The 18,962-nt window shown below is 40.0% G+C and overlaps 1 protein-coding gene across 8 annotated transcripts in view; it reads right to left on the bottom strand.

The window, feature by feature from the left end:
• Positions 1 to 18,962, bottom strand: part of ODF2L (outer dense fiber of sperm tails 2 like) — a 72,502-nt gene that overhangs the window by 36,810 nt on the left and 16,730 nt on the right. For 2 of the 8 annotated variants that reach the window (XM_081818724.1, XM_081818723.1), the window contains exon 1: positions 1,066 to 1,320. The exons of 4 other annotated variants lie outside the window; for them this stretch is intronic. The gene's annotated coding sequence lies outside the window, so the exon portion shown is untranslated. Of the gene's footprint in view, positions 1 to 1,065; positions 1,321 to 18,962 lie in introns of those variants that run through there. 2 more of the 8 variants (XM_081818722.1, XM_081818727.1) reach the window with 2 other exon arrangements.

The raw sequence follows: 18,962 nt of genomic DNA on the forward strand, positions 1-18,962 counted from the left end.
ACCGTGAAAGTAGAAGAAAGAGAGGCAGAAAATGGATACCTAGCTGTTAAAGAATTAGGAACATGACCATGACATTCTTATTCTAAGGAGAAGGAAAGCAAACTAATTTTAAAAACAGGTTTTCTGTGGTTTGTTCCTTTAACTAGGCAAGTAGTGTTTAAAACTACTCCAAGAACCTCATTAATTCAAAAACACCTGAAACCTTAGTATGGGCGAGATGACAGGGAAACTTTGTCTCCGAAATAGACATCCTAAATACCTGCCCCAGTGTGGCTATGGTTTTCTCAATCAACAAGCACCCTTACTACCTATACTCAAAACCTGACACTGGTTTACTTAATCTCTTTTATTACAACCACCCCAAAGTGACTATTATTGCCCTCGTCTTCCAGATAGGGAAACTGAAGCCAGGAAAGTTAAGTGACCGGTCCAAGGCCACACACTTGAAGGAGTTTCCTATTGAGTCTGGAAACCTAGAAGGAACCTGGAGGACTTAATTTCCCAGGCCTCCCATAGTATTCTTCACTAAAAGAGCCCCAGGGCCTACCACAATCGGGTATATTATATGGTGGTCGCTTAAAAGCCAGCCAAATGAGTAGGAGGAATTGTTTCAGAAGGAAACGCCACCATGCCCGGGCCGACCGGATAAGAGCTTCGTTCTGGACAAGCCCATCAACTATGATCTACCCTGGGGTCCTGGGGACCACACCCCCCCTAGGAATACGAGCCTCGCCGTCTTTTTCCCAGGCCAGGCAGTCAATTCTGGGGGAAGTGGCAGGTATGGGCAGAAAGGGGCTGAGGTCTAGCTCTGGGTGGACGTGAAGGCCTTTCACATCCGGCCCCAAAACAGCCCGGACCACCCAAACCCCTAAGTGCGTCTGCAATACCCGCAAAGAAACGGTCCGAGCCCAAGCTTCCCCGCTCCCAAAAGCGTGACCACGCCCCGACCGCTGCGTCAGCACGCCGCCGTGACGTCAGCCCGCCGCCGCTCCGCCATGGAAGGGGTCCAAAGGCGCCGCAAAGATGACGCTCAGCGAACGTTGGTGGAAACCACCGCCAGCGTACCTGTGTTCTCCAGCCCTGGGTCGGCTAGGAGAGAGGGGGACGCAGGAGGCAGTGCCGCAGGCGAAAGCTAGAAAGGAAGCCAAAGGACGCGAGGTGGCAAGGAGGCGAATTCCTAGAACTGCTTGCGGTGGAAGAGTGCCCGCCCAGGTGCAAGAGGGACGAAAGTGGAGCTAGTAACCATCAAGTGGCTTCTCTGGCAACGGCCGCCCCGCCCCTTCCGTCGGGCCACAGCCCACGCAGCCGATTGGCCGGGCTCGGGAAAGCAAGGGCTCGCGTCTGTTGCTATTGGCGAGAATCAGGGGGCGGGGCCGGGGAGAGGCTCTTTGTCTCTCAGTTGCTACTCTGGGTAAACTTTTCCCGCCCGCCCTTCAAACCTTTTGTTTTACATTAGTGGCCTCTTGTGTATAGTTACCAAAATCTTAATTGAGCTCAACCTAGAAAGAGAAATAAGACCGATAGAGTATGAATTTTCTGATAGTTGGCCTGGAAGTGCCCTGCCTGTGCTTTTTTAAAGGAGACATTTGAAAAAGCCCAAACAACCGCGACACAAGGAACTTTGTTTTAAATATATAGTATTGCTGTTTAGCTGGGATCTTCCCTAGGCCTCCTTCCTTCTGTTAAATTAGGAAGCTGGACGGTGATCTCCAAGGCGCCTTTCAGATTTCAAATTCTTTGCATCTGTACTATAGCCAGCTAGTATGATTTATACACTCTTGAACAAGCAAGGCAAGATTTTATTTGGAAAAGTAAAAAACTATCCACCTCAACTTAATATTCATGTTAAGAATTGTACACCATCATGTGAAATTTGCAAACAGAGCAATTGTCAACTGAGCAGCTTAGCCATGACATGGCATACCTCATTTTTGGTTTTACTAAAGAACATTTTCAGTCGATGATTATAGCAAAGATTTTTTTTTCCCCACTGCTGATTGTCCAGCAAAAAGTTCATGGCAGTTAAAAGTTCATTCATAACGAACATATAACTGTTCCATATATGCAAATGCTAAAGAGCAGTGGGGACTGATCCATCTCTTACTAATGAATCATGACCTCTGGCAAGTCAACTAACTTTGCTACTCTGAACTAGTCTTCCCCTCCTTTCAGAAAAAAAAAAAACGGGAGAGAGGGAGGTAGACATGTGGAATTGGGGCAAGGAAAGTAATTTTGAGGGTCTTTCCAGCACTTACCTGGGATTCTAGCGAAACTTACTAGCTTGTCATAATAAGAAAATTAATTGTACACAAAATTAGGCTTCTCTTATGAAAAATACTTACATCAGTGTTAGATGTCACCACCTTTAAAAGACATGCGAAGGGAAAAACAGTCACAAAATTTCAAGATGATTACATTAGATTCTCAAACTGACTATTTGAACTGAACTATCCAGGTAAATATGGCATCTCTCATCTTCTAAATCTAATCTGTTCTAATCTAAATCTGAAATCTGGTTGGATAGTGAATTTTTGGATAGAAAGATCCCTTATTTTATATTATTTAAATGGAAAAAAAATTCATCCAGCCCTACCAAAAATGCCAGTTTCCCCAAATATCATTAAATAGTTGACTACCTATGAAATAATACATCAAGAATTTCCTCATAATTTAAAGCAGAGACCAACATACTTTTTCTGTAGAAGTCCACATAGTAAATATTTTAGATTTTGTGGATTATACAGTCTCTGCCATATTTAACTCTGCCATTGATGAATAAAAGATGCCATAGAGGATACATAAACACATGGCTTGGCTGTGTTCCAACTAAACTTTATTTACAAAAATAGATACCAGGATAGATTTGGCCCACAGGACAGAGTGTGCAGACCTCTGATATAAAGCATTTAAAATAAGTACCTCATAAATATTAAACTCATTAATGGTACCTTTGTATGTAGCAGATGCAAGATGCAATGTTGGGTGGTAATTTTGTTTTCCTTCCTCATGGGAACAAATATACACTGTAATTGTAAAAGTAGCAAACAATGAAATAGTGGTTTAAAGATACTTGATGAATGCAAATAAAATTTAGCAAAATAAAAAAGCAATTTAAAAAAATAGTTTGGTTGTGTAATAAATTATTTTCATAGGGTTTATCCCCCACTCTGAGTTGCATGTGTTCTCTCCAAGATGTTTTGGTTTTCTTTTGCTGTTTTAACAAACTTAGTGGTTTAAAACAACAACCATTTTATTTGTTCATGATTCTGTGGTGAGAAATTCAGGCAGGGTTCAGCTGTGTGGGTTTTTTCCTCCACGTGGCAATAGGTGGTGTCTCTCATCAAGTTGCAACCAGATAGCTGTTGAGGCTGGAATATCCAAAATTATGTTTGGTGACTAGGTGGGCTCAATTGGAAGGCTAAGGCCTCTTTCATCCTATCCATGCAGCTCTGCATGTGGCCAACTTGAGCTTTTTTTCATGGCAGGTGTGTTCCAAGAGTGAGTGTCCTAGGTAGCAAAGGAAGAAGCTGCAGATCTAAGGCCACACCAGTTACACAGAACCACTTCCACTGCATTTTGCTATCTAAAATATATCAGAGAGCCAGCCCAAATACAAGAGAAAAAGTAAAAGATTCCACCTCTTGATGGGACAGTGTCAAAGTCACATTGCGTCTATGGAAACAATTTGCTACGCAAGGCATTAAGGTATGTGCTATTTCCTGATCATCAGGTTCTGCCAGCACAATACAATAAATGTAGTAGACAAAAGCAATACCCCAAAAGGTAATGAAATGATCATGGTCTCTGCACACTATAGTATGAGAGAGAACTAAAGACCTAACATAGCTCCTACGTAAAGCAATAAATTCTCTCACGTTCTCACTTCCAGATAAAAATCAAACAACTTCAGCTGTTCTACACATATTAGGGTGAATAAAAGACATTTGCCAGAGCGATATCTGCATACTAGATGCTAGGAATTATACTTATTCACCCGATAAAAAGACTACATCTGGATCAACATTTTAGATGACCCATTCATCTTCTACCCAGGCCAAATAGAAGGTTAAATGCGAGTATGTTCAGAATCACCACGCCAGCATCTTTCAAGTCTTTGATGGTGGCATTAATCACTAGAATTCCCCTAGAAATATGGTATGGGACTTAGGTTAACTTTTTCAGTAGAAAAGGGTCATTCCAGGGCCTATCAATTGACCTTCTTATTATAATAGCCATGAATTAAGAAGCAATGTCGAGATGCTGTAAATCTCCATTAAGGTGATGAAGTTCAGATCTCTCTTCATCAGATCTAGCAATTTTTCATTATTATAGATCAAGTAAGATCTTAGAAGGCTGTCCATCCATTTCAATTACAGGGACACCATAATCACTTTCACACTGCTAAAGATCCCTCCCAAACAACTATGATTACTGCTCTGGCCCCGGGGCCTATTATGGTAAACACCGCTATCTCATCCCTGATGCTTAAGCGAGATCAGTTGGCCTCTGCCACTTTGATATCCTATTATTTCCATTAGGGAATTAGAGATCCTATTCAATTGCAGCATCTCCTAACTTCATCCCTGGGCTTAGAGGACAACAGCTTCCTCTCCCTCCCAATATTTTCTCAATGCATTAGTGAAGAGAAGGTCCTCTAGCCTTCTCAGGATACAATTGGAGATAGGTGACTGAGTCACACATGATAAATCCATTCCAACATCCTATCTCCCTAAGTCTTTTAAGAGATTTCTAGCATCTCATCTTTATTTAGTGCAGGACAGCATTGGATCCAGGTTTCAACAACCAAGCAAACCTTGAACCACTCCCAGATGCTCAGGCAAGCACAATGAGTCCATGGTTTTTGTTTGTTTGTTTGTTTTTTAAAGATTTTGTTTATTTATTTGACAGAGAGAGAGAGTTCACCAGTAGGCAGGCAGGCAGAGGGAGAGGGAGAAGCAGGCTCCCCACTGAGCAGGGAGCCCGATGCGGGGCTCGATCCCAGGACCCTGGGATCACGACCTCAGCCGAAGGCAGACGCTTAACAACTGAGCCACCCAGGTGCCCCAGGTCCATGGTTTTTGATTAATATATCCATATTGATAACTTCGATCTCATCAAAAATTGTATTCCTTTGTCCCTGATCTAACATCCCTGGAATTCATTATCATATTCCATAGGTTTCTGCCAATATAAATCAGCAAAATCACGCACATTTTTTTAATATGAAAGACTTCTCCCAAGTCAGACTTTTTACTTGTGCCCTGGAATATACTGAGATCTAACTATAGATTTATAGACCTTGTAATACTGGCATCTAGTAGGTAGAGGTCAGCTGCTAAACATTCTTCAATGCACAGAACAGCCCCTAAAACAAAAAATTATTCAGTCCAAATGTTAATAGTGCTAACATTAATAAATCCAGGTCCAATAGAGAGAATGCAGAGGCCACTAGCCACCTATGGCTACAGAACATTTAAAATGTGAGTAGTCTTAACTGAGACATGTTGTAAGGGCAAAACAAACACTGAATTTGCATATGAAAAAAGGACAAAATATGTAATTACTTTACATCCTTGCCAACATTCATTATAGCCACTTTTTAAAAAATTTTAGCTGTTCTAGTAGATGTGAAGTGGCATCTCATTGTGATATTATTTGCATTTCCCTGATAACTAATGATGTTGAGCACCTTTTTAATAGTTATGAACCATAAGTGTATCTTTTATGATGTGTTATTCAGTCTTTTGCCCTTTTTGTATTGGGTTGTCCTTTTACTACTGGTTTGTAGTTCTTTATATTTTCTGAAAAAAATCTTTTATGAAATATATATAATGAATATTTTCTCCCACTTTGTATCTTGCCCATTCATTTTCTTAATGATACCTTTTGGTGAGCAGAAATTTTAAATTTTGATACAATCAAATATCCTTATCCATTTTTCCTTTTATAGTTTTGTGGAGATAATTGTATTTTTTCTAGACTTTTTATGATTCTAAGCTTTTATATTTAAATGTATGATCCATCTTTTTAAAAAAGTTTATTTATTTACTTATTTGAGAGAGAGAGCATGGGCAGAGGAAGAGGCAGAAGGAGAAGCAGACTCCCCGCTGAGCAGGGAGCCTGATGCAGGGCTCGATCCCATGACCCCGAGATCATGACCTGAGCTGAAGGCAGACACTTAACTGACTGAGCCACCCAGGCACTCCTGTATGAGCAATCCATCTTGCATTCATTTTCTTGTAAGGAATGAAGCAGATATCAAGGTTTACTTCATTTTATATAGATATCCAGTTGTTCTATCATCATTTATTTGAAAGACTTTTTCTTTCACATTGAATTAACTTACTGCTTTTGCTGAAAATGATTAGACCATTCGTGTGTGTGTCTACTTCTGGACCTTCCATTCTGTTCTAATAATGGATAATCTAAACACATGCCAGCATTATATTCTCTCTCTCTCTCTTTTTTTTTTATTATGTTCAGTTAGCCAACATATTCTCTTAATTACTGTAGTAATTATTTAAGTCTTGCAATTAGGTAAACTCCGTTTACCATAAGGGTGGTTGTCCACAGGGTAAGTCAAACAAAGACTGAGCAAAGTCTTGGGGAACAGAAAGGCATCACTTTTCCTAGAGAGAAAGTGTATGTCTTAGTTCACGATGCTATGACAAAAGTACCATTAACTGGGTGACTTAAACAACAGAAAGTTATTGCTTACAGTTTTGGAGTCAGGGAAGTCCAAGATCAAGATAAGCTCTCTCATGTCTCTTATAAGGGCACTAATCCCATAATGAGGGCTCCACCTTCATGACATAATTACTTCCCACAGGTCCCACCTTCAAATACCATCACGATGGAGATTAGGGTTTTAAAATATGAATTCGGGGAGAATATAAACATTTAGTCTATAGGAGCAGGCAACATGTTACCTGTTGTTGAAAGAGGTCCTTACCAGAAAACACTGAGACAGGCAACTACTCCAGTTCTGCACTAACTAAACCATTGAAGTTTGGGCTGGGCATAAGTGTGGGGTGAGGTTGAAATGGGCTGTTACAATAACAGTGGTTAAGAGCAAAGCCTTTGGAACCATACCAACTTGTATTCATGTTTTCTAACCACAAGTCTTGGGCAAGTTACTTCTCTAAGTTGTGTTTTCCCCACCGCCCCCCCCCAAAAAATTAAAGAATAATTCTACCTGCCTGATAGGATTGTTGTGATGATTGAGGTCATATTTGTAGAGCACATAGCCCTGTCTGATCAAATCGTAAGTGTCCTATAGGTGATAGGTATTAGTAAACAACAGTTGCTCTAAGGTGTAAAGCACATGACAGAAAATCAAGAATGATTATCTCTCTCTTTTTTTAGACTTTCTTTTTTAGAGAAGTTTTGGGTTCACAGCTAAATTGGGGGAAGATTCAAAGACATGCCATATATTCCCTGTCCACACACATACATAGCCTCCCTCACTATCAACATCTCCCACCAGACAGAACATTTGTTACAACTGATGAAGCTGGTTTGACAAATCATTACTACCCAGAGTCCATAGTTTACATTAGGGTTCACTCTTGGTGTTGCACATTCTGAGTTTGGACAACTACATAAGGATGTTGCATTCACTATTACAACATTATAAGGAGTATTTTCACTGCCCTAAAAATTCCCTATGCTTTGCCTTTTCATCTCTCCTTTTCCCCAAAGCCTTAGCAAGCACTGATCTTTTTACTGTCTCTATAGTTTTGCCTTTGCCACCATGTCATATAACTGGAATCATACAGTATGTGTCCTTTTCAGATTGGTTTCTTTTACTTGGTAGCATGCATTTAAGTTTCCTCCATGTTTTCCATGGCTTAATATCTCATTTCCATAATATTCCATTGTCTGGATGTACCATAGTTTATTTATCCACTCACCTACTAAAGGACATCTCATTTGCTTCCAAGTTTTGGCAATTATGAATAAGGCTGCTATAAACATCTGCATGGAGGTTTTTGTGTGGACATATGTTTTCAATTCCTTTAGGTAAATACCAAGGAGTGAGATTGCTGGATCTGATTATCTCTTTTCATCCAGATATTTTCCACAGAATTTGAGGCTTCAGACATGAGTCTTAAAAACAAAAAACAAAACAAAAAAACATAGTAGCATATGTGAATCTACTTTTCCTTCTAAACCATAAATGATTCCAGTAATTACCACAACCTACAAAAATCTAAAATGTTTGACCAGTTAAATAAACACTGTCAAATTCAGCCCAAGTTGTAGCATATGTTCAATATTTACTCTCAGTAGAATTATTTCATGTATAGAATATTTAATATATTATATAGGCAATTTTTAAATAAAAAATTTTGTTTTAATATCATGCAGAAAATAACACTGCTTATCCTTATGTTGTAAGCTAGGTATTTTATCCTACAGACATTACCATTTTTTTGACTGACCAAAGGAAAATGATGCATGAGTATAAAATTTTCTTTATAAAATATATTATCGTTTGGCTCTGATTAGGTAGTAAAGGCTTTAAGAATAAAGGTAAGCAATTTAGGTCTCATGGCATAAAGATGTTGTGTGGTCATAGAGAGTATAGACACTATTTTATTATTCTTGTATTGCTTGAAAATCTACTAATATAACTAGAAGTTTATTTGAGAGTTAGTTAACTATTTAAAGAACACTCATAATTGCATAGCAAAGGAAATCATCAATAACAACAAAAAAATGCAACCTAGTGAATGGGAAAAGATATTTGTAAATGATATAGCCAATAAGGGGTTAATATTCAAAATATACAAAGAACTTACACAACTCAACACTAAAAACCAAACAGTCTGATTTAAAAATGGGCAGAAGAACTGAATAAACATTTTGCAAAGAAGATACGAAAATGGCCAATAGACGCATGGAGAGATGTTCAACATCACTAATCCTCAGGGAAATGCAAATCAAAACCATGATGAGATACCACCTCACACCTGTCAGAATGGCTACTATCAAAAAGACAAGAAATAGGTGTTGGAAAGGATATGGAGAAAAGGAAACACTTGTACACTGCTGGTGGGAATGTAAACTGGTACAACCACTGTGTAAAACAGTATGGAGCTTACTCAAAAAATTAAAAATGGAAATACCATATGGAACCACCATATGGTAATAATTCTACTACTGGCCATTTACCCAGAGAAAATGAAAACACCAAATCAAAAAGATACATGCATCCCTGTGTTTATTGCAGCATTACTTGCAATAGCCAAGATATGGGAGCAACAGAAGTGTCCATCAATAGATGGATGGACAAAGAAATGCTACACACACACACACACACACACACACACACAAACACACACACACAGGAATATTACTCAGCCGTAAAAAAGAATGAGCTCTTGCCATTGGTGACAACATGGATGGACCTAAGTGAAATAAGTCAGACAGAGAAAGGCAAATACCATATCATTTCACTTATATGTGAAATCTAAAAAACAAAACAAACAAATAAACAAAGGAAAAAACAGACTCCTGGAGAACAAACCAGTGGTTGCCTGAGAGGTGGTAGGTGGGAAGATGGGTGAAATAGATAAAGGGGATTAAGTGCTTCAAACTTCCAGCTATAAAATAAATAAGTCACAGGGATTAAAAGTACAGCATAGGGAATATAGTCAATAATATTGTAATAATGGTATGGTGACTACACTTATGAACATTGAGTAACATATGGAATGTCAAAACAATATGTTGTACACCTGAAACTAATGTAATATTTTATGTGAGTTAAACTTCAGTAATACCTTAAAACAGAAGAAAAAAAAAAGTTAAAAACACTCTGAAAATGATGAACTCCTAAGTGTCAATTATGAAGAAAAATATTCATAAGAAAACAGAATGTGATCCTTTGGAAACAGAATATTAATAATGCAGGGATACAACATAAAATTGGTACAGTTAGCATATTATGGTCTAGTATACACTTAAAGAAAAACTTAAGAAAGCTAAAGGATTAGTTTTGTTGTTTGCGTTAAAAAAAAAGATTTGTTTATCTGGGCACCTGGGTGGCTCAGTCGGTTAAGCTTCTGACTCTTAATTTCAGCTCCGGTCATGATCTCAGCATCCTGGGATCGAGCCCCACATGGGGCTCTGTGCTTGGGCGCAGAGCCTACTCGTCCCTCTCCCTCTGCTCCTTCCCCTTACTTGCTCTCTCTCTCTCAAATAAATAAAATCTAAAAAAAAAAAAAAAGATTTATTTATTTATTTGAGAGAGAGAGAGAGATTTCAAGTGGGAGGGGCAGAGAGAGAGGGAGAGAGAGAATCCCAAGCACACTCCTTGCTCAGCACGGAGCCCAACACCGGGTTTAATTCCAGTACCCTGAGATCAGACCTGAGCAGAAACTAAGAGTCCGTGGCTCAACTGACTGAGCCACCCAGGCGCCCCGGTTGTTTGCTTTTTTTAAAAATTATTTTCAACTGAACATAATAAAAAATTTTTTTAAATAAAAAATTATTTTCTTTTAGGGGCGCCTGGGTGGCTCAGTTGGTTGAGTGACCGACTCTTGATATCGGCTCTAGTCAAGGATCTCACAGTTGTGGGATCAAGCCCTGCCTCTGGCCCTGTGCTCAGCCTGGAGTCTGCTTCATACTCTCCCTCTCCCTCCAGCTTGCACTGTCTCTCTCTCTCAAATGAATAAATAAAATCTTTTTAAAAAATTATTTTCTTTAGGCTTATTTACTTTGGATGGGCTTTTTTCAATAGGTCTTTGTCCCCTAGTTTATTGAAGTTTAGCATGACCCTTTTGTATGGAAGAGCAAATAGCTTGGTCAAAATTTTACCTAGGAGATTAATATTATTTTTTTCCTCAAAATATCATACAGTTTATACGTTAAACCACTTTACATACATGTTTCCAAATATTGATCGGCACTTTTTAGAAATTATCAATGCTATTTTTTGAAGTGCCTTTATCAGTTGTAACAGTTTGGGCTGGAAGTCACAGAGTAGCTGACTAATGACGGCTTGAAGATACATCTTACGTCACACAGTAAGGTGTCTGGAGTCAGGCTCTCTCCAGGTTGACCCAGCTGTCACCAGTGTCATCAGGGACACAGGCTCTTTCTACCTTTCAGCTCTACTACCTTTCACTTTTTGGCTTCCACCCAAGGGCCACAGAGGCTCCCTCAGCTCCTGGCACTCTTCTAGGAAAGAGGGGTGGGATTTTCCTAGATAATTCCCTTTTTTTTTCCAGGAAGGAAATTATTATCTATAAACAATCTCAGCATCACCATCTCCAACTCCTCCACCTCCCTCCTGCTAGCAGACTAATCCTTAGGTTACTGGCTTGAGTCAGGTCACAGAGTCGTGCCCCAATGTGAGCGAGGCTTGGAAAAATGAGCATCAGACATGTTTGACCTCTGTCGCAGAAGACGGGTTCTGCCAGCAAGAAAGCGAAGGAGGCAAGCCACTAGCTAGGCAACTAACAGGGCCTAAGCAGGTGCCACACATAAATTAATATGGATTCATATTTATTAAACTCTCACTGTGACCTAAACAGAATTGAAATCGCCACATGTACTAGCTAAATTTTACACCAATTTTACAAATGCCGAAAGTGAGACATGGAGATGAATAACATACCTAAGGCCACACTGTCGGTAAAAGGCAGAGCTAGGATGTCAATCCCGTTAGTCTAACGTCAAAGCCAAAACTTAACCATTTAGTCGCTGCTTATACAATATTATAATACAAGATTAAAGGTGAATGCCAATAAAATTTATATAATTGAAAACAGAAGTGGCAGAAAATTGTATTCTTAGACTCTGGAATTTTACTCTTTTGGCTTTATCCCCTGCTCAGTAAGTAATTTATGGTGTGTGACTCATTGCTATAATCTATATTATGATAACTCACCCAAATGGAGATAAAACATGTATATGATATAATGACATTTAGGATAAATTATGACACTAAAAAATTCATTCTTTTATTCTTCTTTGAAAAAGATAAAATGCTTCCCAAAAATTTCTTTTAAAAAAATTTGTCACTTGCTTATAACCATTGCTTTTAAAATACTCTTCATACTTTCATACTATGGCCATCTGATCTTAGCTAAAATGTATCATCCATTGTACATTTTTAGTTTTTAAGATGATTGTATTTTTAGTAACCAATTATGGCATTATATTAAAGAACTGATTGATTTTTCCTTTATCCTAGTTATGTGACTCTAAAGAGACCCTACTCAAAAAATAATTACTTTCTAATAGAGAAAAAAATAAAAACAGCTATGTAGTAAAAGACATATACTGTTCTAATCTCTTTTTAAAAGTTGCTCCCCATTCTTTTTGGAGAAGAATAGAAAAAGGAGAGAAAGTACTCAAATGGGGGAGACAAAAAGAATTGGTGAGTAATAAGGAAAAAGAAAGGAGATCAAAGATGGTCTCAGTTCAAGCAGAGCATTTACTGGGAGTGTCAAGCAAGCCACAGCCAAAACTCTTGATACAAATATGCAGGTTATTGAAGAAAACTGGGATCAAAGTAGGGTGCTAGGCATTGCGGGATACGGGAAGAACCCTGAGACCTTAGCTATGCCCAGAGAATTAAAGGGAAAATAGCGACTTTAGGGAATAGAAATGACAGGTCACAAGAAACAGAATGGTAAAAGAATAAATATTTTAACTTCCCATTTAGAGGAAAAGAAATAGAAATGAGCTGAAGTGGCTTTTGAAGCTGGGAAGTGAGACATGGGAAGATGAGTGACTGGGAAGATGAGTGACTAAGAAGAGTCTTTAAAAACCCCTGTTGGCCAGAATCCCTCCTGGGGAAAACACTTTATAACTGTCTGAGGTTGAAGGGGAGCCCTTCTAATCCTCCCATGCTACCCGGTTTCTGTGCGGTGTTGAAGACTCTGGGGAGCAGGGCACTGTATATGGGGCCAGGCAGGGATTTTGTTGGTGGTAGTTAGTTGGTTGCTTTCACTGTTGAAAGTAAGGAGAAGAGAGAAAGGAGAGATCCCTTGGGATAGAAAGATACTGAGGCAACTGGGGGGCCAAGGACGCTCCACATTTGTGGAAAATTCTTTCAAGAAGGCTGATGCTTTCAGTGATTGGGAAATGTTTTGTTTTATTTTTCGGTGACATAAATCCTTCTCTAGTTCCACCTATGAACTCTTCAATAAAGTCTAAATTACTCACAAACAAGATACGTACATGTTTCTTTGGAAAACTCATAACACCATATTCAGAACAATACAACAAAGCATGGGAGCCGCCCATGTGGAACTAGGAAACGGGAATTTTAAGGAGACAAGTGTGCAGGTAGTTGCAGAAATCTAGGAGGGGGACTTGTCTTCCACAGGTCATGGAACTGACATCGATAAAAACCAACTGTATGGAGGTCTCTGAGGAACAAGGGGGCCCCAGCTGACAACAACATATAACTAAACTCATAATAACGGTAGCTATCATTTATGGAGCACCTGTGGACAAAGCATCAAGAACCACAGCCTTATGTTATAAACTTGGACTGTATTTTCATGTCATTTGACCACAGATAACCTCAGATTATTTTCATGTCACTGCTTCTCATTTTATTTCTTCTGCTGTCAGTCAGCATTATGCTCTGCATTTCTGGGCAGGCAAAATTTTCCTTGAGTCCTCTCTTAATAAGCTTACAAGCTGAAGGGGTTTTTATTTCATCTTAATAGCAGAAAAATTTCAATGGAGAGGAGAAAGGAAACTGCTAGAAAGCTGAAGGAAGGCTAACTAACGGAAGACAACCAAGAGTGTTACCTGAGCTCTGTCCACTCCACTGCCTCACCTGCGTTCAGCAATAACCCCCTCCCTGGCCCCCGCTTCCACCCTTGGCCTCCTCACAGAAAGGAAATTTGAGAGTCAGATAGTGTCACTCTTCCACATCCACCACTGACTTCCCATTTCACAGATACACTCCAGTCTTTTCCATGAGCTGCCAGCCTATGTGGTCTGTGCACTGGACACGGCCTCCACGTCACAGACCCTCACCCAGGGACCTGTCCACGGCATCTCTCACTTCAGGCACCCCCCAGCCTCAGGGGCTTCCCAATTGCTCTTCTCTCTGCCTGAACCATTTCTCTCTCAGATGTTTGCATGTTTACTTCTCCACTCCTGATAATCTTACCTCTGAGGTCTTCCCCACCACCTGATACAAAATAACAGACCTCAATTTCCACCCTTTTATTGTTTCCTCCCCTTTACCTGATTTCTTATTTTCTATAACACTTTCACTAGATATCCCATTATGTTTGCCTGCTGTCTCTCTCCCTTTTCTCGAATATAAACTCCATTAGGACAGAACATAAACTCCATTTCATTCACACATATCCAGTGCTTAGAATGGTGCCAGGCATCTAGTAGAAACATGATTTTATGTTTTTAACAGTGTTATTGAGGTGTATTTGGTACAATTTTATTTTTGAATGAATAACTGATTTAAAAAAGAGAAATAAAAGTTAAGGAAGTGATCCCCTGTTTAAAGAAGGTCCATCCTTGGCAATTACTTGTTTGAGGCTACATTTTGGAGGTCATTAAAATAATCTTACCATGGCTCACATAATGATCAATAAGAAAATAGATTAAATTTAAGGCAGGGGCTCTAATCATAGAAAGGTGATTGTGACATTCAAGAATCTAAAACCTACATACCTGTGCTATTGGTTTTTAAATTTTAACTCTGAACTCTGTAGCTGTTTCTTTACAAAGAATATTTAAACAATCGTGTCCCCATAAAAATGCATAATTAATGCAATGCTTTTCTCCTGAGATCTGAGGAAAGCAGAGGCCTTTCCCATAAGAAGGTAAAAAATATCTGTAAATACTACATAGACTGTCTCTTTGTCGTGCAAGAGCGGAAATCCCAAAGTAAATCCCTGGATATTCCCCAGGAGACCACTCCAAGTGTGGACCAAGGACCAGCAGCCCAGCATCACCTAGGAGCTTGGTACACATGCAGAATGTTGGCTTCACCTTGACCTACAGAGTTGGAATTGAATTTGAATGGGTGATTCTTAGGTACATTAAAGTTTGAAAAGTACTACTCTAAATAACTTGTGGTGTGCACTGGGAGGGAGGTCTGTACAGGTCAATTCTGTTTGCTGAGAGTTTTGTCTGGAGATTCAGAGCCCCAGATACCTGAGAACAGATACCCCTGAGAACAGAAGGGGGAGCCCTAATCCTCCAAATGCCAGGTCTTTCAACTGGTTGGAGTTGCTCCTGTTCTTTGCAGGGCTTGCGGGGTGAAATGGAGTATTAGAAACAGCACAAGAAGAGGAAGACTGAAAGACCTGCTGCCCCTTGCTGGGATTGGGGGCAACAAGGGAATCTGGCAGAGCCTTTAAAACTTCACAGATGGACAGAATCAGAGCAGAGAGAAAACAGAATGGGAGACTAGGAAAGAACTATGTAATCTTTGTGCTTGTACTTTCATTTATTGTTCTCTGAATCTCCCTGGTTATTTTTCACCTCTTGAAAAAATTTCCACTACATGTCTGCTTTCTCTTTTTGTTCTTCCCTGGAACATAATGATAATAATAATGATAATATCTTACATCCACATGATGTTATATACTATCTGGTACATAATAGATATAAAAGTATCTTATAGGACACAATTTTATGCCTGTTTTGCAAATGAGAAATATTCTATACCCTTTCTCCCATGTTCTTTATTAGGTTATCATTAGAAGTAGTTCTTGTTTTCCATTCATTTTGGCAAATTTTAGAGGGTTTTTTTTTTCCCCATGCACGAAGTCATCTGCAAAGTTCTTGGCACAGTGAGGATGAGGAGGAGGCTTAATAGCAAAAGTCTGGGGGTGAAAGACTGCATAGGGAGAATTAAAACAACTAGAAGTATAAGAGCTTCAAGCTCTGATATGGTGGTGACTCAACAAAACACCAATAACTTCCTGGACTCTATCTGGACCATCCACTTCACTCATTTGCTTTGAAAATGAATATAAGTTTGAAGAAAATGGGATGAGGGAGGCATGAAATGTGCCATCCGAGTCCTTGGAAAACTGTGTTTCATTCAAATTTTTACTCTTTACAATTTGTCTCAATTCCATTTTGATTTATTTCATAAATGTTGCAAAACTAAAGTGGTCCCATAGTTTTGTAGTCCTGCCACATCGTGAACTTTCCTGTTCTAAATGGGATTGCTAAGGAGTCGAACAAAAGCCTGAGAAGAAATAATTCAAAACTTCCTTGGACTCTTCATGATGTCAGATCTCCTCACTCCTCTGATACTCACTTTGTGGGTCTCTGCCTGCAGACTCCATGAAAACAGAGAGGCCTTCTGGGGCCAGGAAGAACTGCAAATTCAGACAATGAACAAAGATGTGCTTTAGATTCTTCAGTTACTGAAATGGAATAACTCTTATTTCTTGAAAGCAGATAAAAGCAGAGCAGATTCCTAGAATTTCTATAACTTTAAATAAATGCCTGAATATTGTATTCCCATTTTTTTTCTCTTTGGGTGTATTTCATTTTCCAGATATCATAAAATCTATAGACATGAGCAGTGAATATTTTTTGAATGAAAGGATAAATTGTGGGGGTTTTTTGTTGTTGTTGACAAAGTCACACTTTATCAGAAGTGGACACTCCCCTCAGGAATGACTTTTAAGTCACTCAGCCAAGTCAGTTTTTAAGAGCTTTTTACTTTTGTCTCCTGTAGGGTCAGCCGGGTCAGAGCAGAAGACAGAAAGAAGAGATCGTTAGCTGGCCTGGCCCCAGGCCTGGTTGCTGAGAGCAAAACAGAAGTGGGAGAAGGCTCTCGGAGTGATTGTGACACCCCAGACATGGTCAGAGAATGGGTCAGTGACCAGAATCCTGTCAGGACAGATGATGAAAGTGGATGCCAGTCGAGTGGCCAGCCTGGGGGATTGGATTCTAAAACCAAGGACGCAAAAAACAGGTAGACAAGAATGGACGTATCTGGACCCTCAGCCCAGGAGGAGCAAAACCTGAGTGCACTTGTTCAGGTGAAACTGGACAAGATCGTTCATATGTAGCTGCTCTTTCTAAAGCTGCACACAGTCCCTAGCTAACATTCCACTCCACATGCTACGGGAGCCCTTGTAACTATTGTTAAGAGCAAGTGGAGAGAGGGCTGGATGCCAGCCTTCAACAGCCCCTCCGCCCGAGAACAACTCACACACGTGTGCACAGTGGCAAGAAGAAACTCTTCTCTGATTGTTGGTGGAAAGTTACTCTCAGTACGGCTTACGGGTTTCATTTTTGAGCATATGGTTTTACTGATGTCAATAATGTCTTTCTGAACAGCACAAGGGACTGGCATAAGAAAATAAACTGCCAAGAAAAGTTGAAAATGAAGTTCATTGTTTTGCTTAGTGAATCACAGTTATAGGCAGAGCCTTCAGCATCACCACACCTCTGGGCTTCCACTCTGTCGCACAGTGAGAGCGAGGCGGAGAGGCCTCCACGGCTGGGAATCAGCCCAGAGAGACAAGACAGCTAAGCTGACCTCTGAGCTGTCGAGTGGCCACCTGTGGCAGCCGCGTTGTTACCAGAGACATTCCATTCTCCTCACACCCAGGGGGAGCACCTACACCCCAGGGCCTTCTGACAAGATGGAGCAAGAAGAAAACTGCTTCAGAACAGAAGAGATACCTTCTAGAAGAGATACTTTTAAAGTTGGGGGGAGCAAGGTGCCTGGGTGGCTCAGTCAGTTAAGCGTCTGCTTTCTGCTCAGGTCGTGATCCCGGGGTCCTGGGATGGAGCCCCGTGTCTGGGCTCCTTGCTCAGTGGGGAGCCTGCTTCTCCCTCTGCCTCTGCTGCTTCCCCTGCTTGTGCTCTCTCTCACTCACTCTCTCTCTCTCTCAAATAATAAATAAAATCTTAAAAAAAAATAAAGTTGGGGGGAGCATTTTCACACTATAATCCAGGGCTCTTCTGTAATCTAGCTTTTATTTCCTTCCCCTCACTCCATTCATTCACTCATTCATTCATTCAACAAAAATTTATTGAGAGTCTCCTGAGCTGGGTGCTAAGGAGGCAGTGATAAAAACAGACAGGGTAGGGTCCCTCCTCTCATATACCCTTCACAGGAAGCAGAAAACCAATCACACAAAATGAATGTGACACCACAACCATGATCACACTGCAAAGGACAGGCATCTGATGCTATGAAACATGAAAGAGGGGATTTGACCTAGTTAGGAAGCTCAGCTCAGGCTGCCAGGCCAGAACTGGAATTTGAAGGAAAAGCAAGTGAAAAGCAGTCAGAGAAGAGGTTCCAAGCAGAGGGACAGCAAGAGAAAAATTACCATCACTGTCCCTCAACGTTGCAGCTCTACATTTATAATAAAGCTCACTTTATTTCCAGTTCCCTGAGAATGCGAGACAATATGATATGGTGAAAAACAGTGGAGGGAGCCAGTGGGTCTCATTCTAGCACTATGACAAGGCTCGCACAACCTTGAACAAGTTACTTAGATTTTCTGAGCCTTAGTTTTGTCACGCATAAAATAAGCATGATAAAACCCATCACATAATAAGAGTTAGTTCCTTCCCTGTTGGCTAATTTTCAATCTTTCTGAGACTCGGTGTCTTCATTGAAAAATAGAAGTAAGAGTTATGCCTGCATCAGAGAATTGACATTTAAATGGGGTTATTTGTAAATTCTAAAGCATTAGGTAGTTATCAGGTACTATTCAACACTCATCAAATATCTGTGATGCTGCCAAGACGTCCATCGACAGATGAATGGATAAAGAAGATATGGTATATATACACAACAGAATATTATGCAGCCATCAAAAGGAATGAGATCTTGCCATTTGCAACGACGTGGATGGAACTGGAGGGTGTTATGCTGAGCGAAATAAGTCAAACAGAGAAAGACATGTATCATATGACCTCACTGATATGAGGAATTCCTAATCTCAGGAAACAAACTGAGGGTTGCTGGAGTGGGG

This window comes from Leptonychotes weddellii, chromosome 4 (genome assembly GCF_054177405.1).
Source record: "Leptonychotes weddellii isolate Sample4059 chromosome 4, ASM5417740v2, whole genome shotgun sequence".
In the NCBI taxonomy this organism is placed as follows: domain Eukaryota; kingdom Metazoa; phylum Chordata; class Mammalia; order Carnivora; family Phocidae; genus Leptonychotes; species Leptonychotes weddellii.